General features: G+C 35.8%; 1 protein-coding gene across 1 annotated transcript in view; it reads left to right on the forward strand.

Moving 5' to 3' along the window:
• LOC102498334 (transmembrane serine protease 11F) overlaps window positions 1-5788 on the forward strand; it is a 56765-nt gene that overhangs the window by 16388 nt on the left and 34589 nt on the right. The gene's annotated exons all lie outside the window — the stretch shown is intronic.

Genomic DNA, 5788 nt, shown 5'->3' on the forward strand with positions numbered 1-5788 from the left:
GGTTCTTGAAGTATTTTGCTGTGTGTGTGTGTGTGTGTGTGTGTGTGTGTGTGTGTCTCACCGTGTATTTTATTGAAGCATTTCTATTTTTATAGTATATTAAGTGAACTAAATCCTCACCAATTATAACAGAAAGGTAAATAGAATAGCCCTTTGTTTTTTTGTCTCCATGAAAACCATGACTATATTTAAGCCATACATTTATTTAGCCAAACCCAATATATTAGTTTAGAGTGTAGTCATTAAAATTTATGAGTTATTCTGGAACAAAGCAGTAATAACTAAAGAGCACTGTAGTACTGGTATGTATATAGTATTAGTGTGATTCTTTATGGTCAGCTGTAGACTCTTTTATGTTATTTGTTTATTTGTTTATTTATTTTTAGAGGTTTATGCCTTAAAACACATGCACTTGCCAGGGAGAGAGACAGTGAGAGGGAAAGTGAGGAATCACCCTTGCCGAGGAAGATGGCCGTGCCACAATTCCTTCTCCTCCATTCTCCTCCTGGGATCTTAGGCATGCACGTACATGCAACCAGTGTGATGTTCAAGCCACTGGATCTGGGACTCAAAACACTGTTGGCCATGTGATAGTCCAGTGATGTAACTACTATGCCATCTGCTGGCCCCATTCTCTCTTTTAATTCAAAATGAGGACTTCAGCACCTCATCCTTCCCTTATGTGAAAATATTTGCATTTTATTCTATTATAAGATGATTATAAATGTTGAAAGTCAACAAACAGCACTATCATTTCCATTGCTATTTAAATAGTGTATGACATTTAACAGAATAAGTTTTTTTGTTTCTTTGTTTTTTATAATTATGTTGCCACAATTCCTATACCATTCAAAGAATGTTCCCAGAATCATTTTCTCTGTCTTTTTTGGAGGGTAAGTTCTCTATTATTTTACTGACTGTATCTTCAAATATTTTCAAGGTTTTGATATATATCTTTTAATTCCTCTTTCCCAAAACATGAGACTTCCTGTTCAATCTCAACTGGTTGCTCTCTTTGTGAAGGTCCTTTTCACAACAAACCCTGGTCTAGGCCAGGACAACTCCTTGTGTGAGAACCCTGGCTTCTTGCATGCCATGTCTTCCTCAATACACCAGGTCGTGTATTATAGTATCTTCCCTAAGTAAAAGTTCATGGGAGGTAAAAATTTTCTGAATTATTTCACGTGAATAAAATCCTTTCTGGGGCTAGATAGTAGCATAGTGGTAAAACATGCTGTTCTGTGTGCTGACCCACATGAAAAGATTCTAGGTTTTCATCCAGAGACCTCTCTGAGTATGCCTGGTGTGCCCATGATCTGGGACTGGCTATAGCTGGGGGTGAATCATGGCATCAGGATCCTATTGAGGGTGTTCCCTCTCTCTCTCTTGCTTACTCATAGAAATAATAAACAAACATATACCTATACTCTATACCTCATTTAATTGATAGTTTGGGTGAAAAAATTTTAATTTAAAAGCAATTCCCCTTGGACCAGTCAAGATCTTGTTTCATTTTTTTGTTACTTTATTAAACATGACTGATAAGAAATTTGATTTGCTTTTAGGTGATCTATTTTTTTCTTTAGAAGTTGTTATACTTTTTTTTTTAATAAAAAAACTTTCTGAAATTTTACAATTATGTTTCTTGTTATTTGGTATTTTTTTCTTTTGTTATTTTTTGTTGGAATATCATCATTCTTTAAAAACTATGTAAAACAATTTAGTGGACAATTATCAAATGAATACCCAAGAACCCACCACCCCACTCTTTGGTTGTCATACTGGGAGGTTGGGTATTTCTTTCTTTCTTTTTTTGTTTACATTGCCAAAGGGTGCATGTGTTTTTGAAGCTGTTGGGGCCAGGATTCAGACTGTGGTCAGCCATGTGGGAATCCTGTTTCCTTAACCAGTACATTATAGAGCTGGCCCAGGAGGAGGGTTATTAATGAGATGAAATAGCTAGAGACCAGGGATGCTTTTAAACACTCTGTGATTTAACAGGACAACCTTGACAACAAAGAATTAAGAAAATGTTAACAGGCTACATGCAAGAAATCCTGGTCTCGTTTGTGGCTTCTATAACTCTACTTTACCGGTTACTTTTCCTTCGGTTGAGTATCTTTTTTTTCTTCTTCTTCTTCTTTTTAAAGACAGGTTTTTGCTATAGGAGCGTGTGCTCACCAGAAAGACAGAGAGAGACAGAGAGACAGAGAGCGAGAAATCACCCCCCAGGGGAGATGGCCAACACCACAATCCCTTCTCCTCCATTCTCCTCTTGCAATCTTGGGCACGTACGCACACAGCCTGGCCTGAGTTTAAGTCACGGTCTGGGACTGGAAACATAATCAACTACATGGGAGTCCAGCAATGTAACCATTATGCCATCTGCTGGTCCTTCAGTTGAATCTCTTATCTATCAAAAAAAAATTTTCTCTTGTTGGTTAGTGGATAGAAAATTACAGTTAGGCAAGAGAAAGAAAATTATAGTTAGGCAAGAGAAATGACTTCTAATGTTTTACAGCAAAGTAGGGTAACTATAATTAGTAATAAATTTATGTATATTTTCAAGATGATATAAAAAAATGTTAAGAGGTCAGCCTGATAGCCTAGTAGTTTAGGGAGCAAGATCCCATATGACCAGCTACAATTTGAATCTTGGCCCTAGTAGCTTGAAGAACATGCTGGGCACATGTACACACATGTCTCAAATCCCAAGAGGATGGAAAAATGGAGAATAAGGGACTGTGCTATGACAACATTCCAATGCAGGAGGATGGGTCTCTCTCTCTCTCTCTCTATCTTTGTCTTGACTGAAATTAGATTTCTAATAATCCTCTGGCAATTAAAAAATATTGAAAGTTTCCAGCACAAAGTAATACTGAATGTTTGAGATGATGGATACACTAATTACTCTAACTTGATCATTATACAATGTATTAATGTACTGAAAAATCCAAGTGTACCCCATAGATATGTAAAATTATGTGTCAATTAAAATATTTTTTTCTTTCCTTTTAGAGAGAGATTGATTTTTTACTATAGCATGCATGTGCTTGCCAGAGAGACAGAAAGAGAGAAATCACTCCCTGGGGGATGGCCACACTGAAATTCCTTCTCCTCTATTCCCCTCTTGGGATTTTGGGCATGGATGTACAAGTGCCCTACGTAAGTTTTAAGCCACCAGATCCCGGACTCGAACCATGTGGGAGTCCAGCGATATAACCATTATGCCATCTGCTGACCCCAAAATATAATTTTTAATAATAAAAAATCAGCAGAAAAATGTAAATCTCTTATTTTTGTCAGTTTTATTACTTTATCCCTTTTTATACATCTTAGACATAATTTTAACAGGATCTTTAAATAGGAAAACATATATGATTAATCTGTCATCTTGAACTTAAATCCTCTTATTCACAGGTAGTCAAATTTCTGAAGTTTTAGAATCAGTCCTCTATACCTCCATATCCTTGAACATATTTTATCCCCCCTTTTTTCTTTCTTTCTTTCTTTTTTTTTTTTTTTTAACCATTTCTCATTCTACTTCAACCTTCTCTAAGAACAATGAACAGAATTAAGGTGCTTATGCAATAAGGACTATGCATAACAAGCAAATGTTTTTGGTTTATTCTTATATATTTTATGGTGAAATAGTTTATTAGTCTTTTATCTTTTATCAACAGAAATTATTGGGCTAATATCTCTTGTAAATATAGAGAGTTTCTCCTATTGTTTCCATTTTAATTATTATTTTCTCTCTTTCACTTTTCTTTCATGTAGTCAGATTCTTTACTTTAAAAAAATTGTATTCACTCTAAATAGGGATTTGACTTTCATGATTTTTGAAGACGATGATGAAAACGCCTCGCCTATGACTTATTTACCTATTTATCCATTCACCAAATAAACAATTGATCATCAATTAATGTGCTCAAGTATTTGCTTAATGAGTATTTAGTGCCTTTGTTGTTGTTGTTAATTTTTGCCAGAGGGTGCATGAGCTCACTGGAGACAGATAGAGAGAGAAAGAGAAGAGAAAGCACCTTCATGGCTCATGGTCATGCTGCAATCCCTTCTCCTCCATTTCTCCCTCCTGTTGGGATTTTGGGCATGCACATACACTCATTTTTAGTGTTTTTCAAGCTGTTGGGGCTAGGATTAGATTCACACAGTCAGCCTTGTGGGATCCAGCCACCTTAACCACTAGGCCATGGGCTGGCCTTATTTAGTATCTTCTATACATCAGGATTCTGTTAAATACTTGGCATTATAGAAACTGCGTTATCTTGTTATTGGTGGCCAAAAGAGGTGGTAGAGCATTATATCCATCTTTAATAATTCATTAATATTTTAAATTACTAATAGCTTAAATGACAATTCTTCAGCAAACTTTTTCAACGACAGTTATTGTCTTTAGCATCTTCCTATCCCAGACTCTATCTGAAAACCCAGAGCCAGATGTAGAGTAGCGTATAGCCAGGAGTAGCGTTCCATGGTAGAGTTTACCATGGAACTGTTTTGTTTAAAAACTGGATTTATATTTTGACAGTTCTGGGTACAGTTTAAAAAAAGACTAGTAGGGAACCAGCAGTTAGCGTAATGGCTATGTCGCTGGATTCCCACGTAGTCGACCGCGGTTCGTGTCCCGGACCCGGTGGCTTAAAACTCACGCCGGGTGTGTGTGCGTGCGTGCCCAAGATCCTGAGAGGAGAATGGAGGAGAAGGGATTGCGGTGTGGCCATCCTCTGGGAGGGTAATTTCTTGCTTTCTATATCTCTGTCTCTTTCTGTCTCTATCTGGCAAACATACATGTCCTACAGCAAAAATCTTTCTCTCTAAAAAAAATATTAGTAGTATAGAAACAAACAAAAAAATTATTGTTTTCCTATGAAGAATTGATTATTTAATAATATTAAAATTAAGGAGTAAAGTATGATTATTTAATTCCATGCATTACAGAAAGGATATTTTGAGTACCTATCTGAGGTCTAGCAGTGTGCTATACCTCTTTCTAACTCAGACTGATGTCCCCTTTCTTCTTAGGATTGTAGCGTAATTAAGTGCTCAGGCTAGGATTCTACATATCAAAGCCAGTGCTAAAAGCTTGCTTGTTTAAATAAAAATAAATATAAATTCTAGTATTTTTATAGATTCTCTATGATACATTGGTTTTGGAAGTGAATGCTCTGAACAATCCAAAAAGTTAATAACATAAATGACATTAACAGTTACTATGATTGCAGAGGTAGGTGATTTCCAAAATGAAGATGAGGAAATCACGTGACTCCCATTACTACGTAGCGTTTTCTTTTTTTTTTCCATTTTTCATGAGGTATTTTAAATTTATATTTTATTTATATTTTATGTATTTATAATTTAAATTTATGTATTCACATTCATTCACTGTACATCATTACAGCATACAAAATGACATTTTCCACCCAGAGTACACTGTATATTGTCTCAATCAAGCACATCAACAAACATGTTATTGTCAACAAATAGTTTTTCATTTCTTGTTTCCTGTATGTTTTGCTTTTTTTCCCCAACCTTGATTCCCTATCTCTTACCCTCTGCCATCTCCCACTCTCCTCCCACACTGTCTCTGGTATCTATGTTCACTTTCTATACTGTTTTCCCCCCACATTTTATTGAATTACTAAAGACCTTAATTAATCTAAATATTTTCATAGTTAACACAGCTGATATATGCATTTCCATGAACACAAGTCTGACTTTAGGCATCCTATAAAGTAGCACCTAGCTGGGGCTATATATCTTACTGCAG

The sequence above is a fragment of the Tupaia chinensis genome, unplaced genomic scaffold (genome assembly GCF_000334495.1).
Source record: "Tupaia chinensis unplaced genomic scaffold, TupChi_1.0 Scaffold143894_1, whole genome shotgun sequence".
NCBI lineage: Eukaryota > Metazoa > Chordata > Mammalia > Scandentia > Tupaiidae > Tupaia > Tupaia belangeri.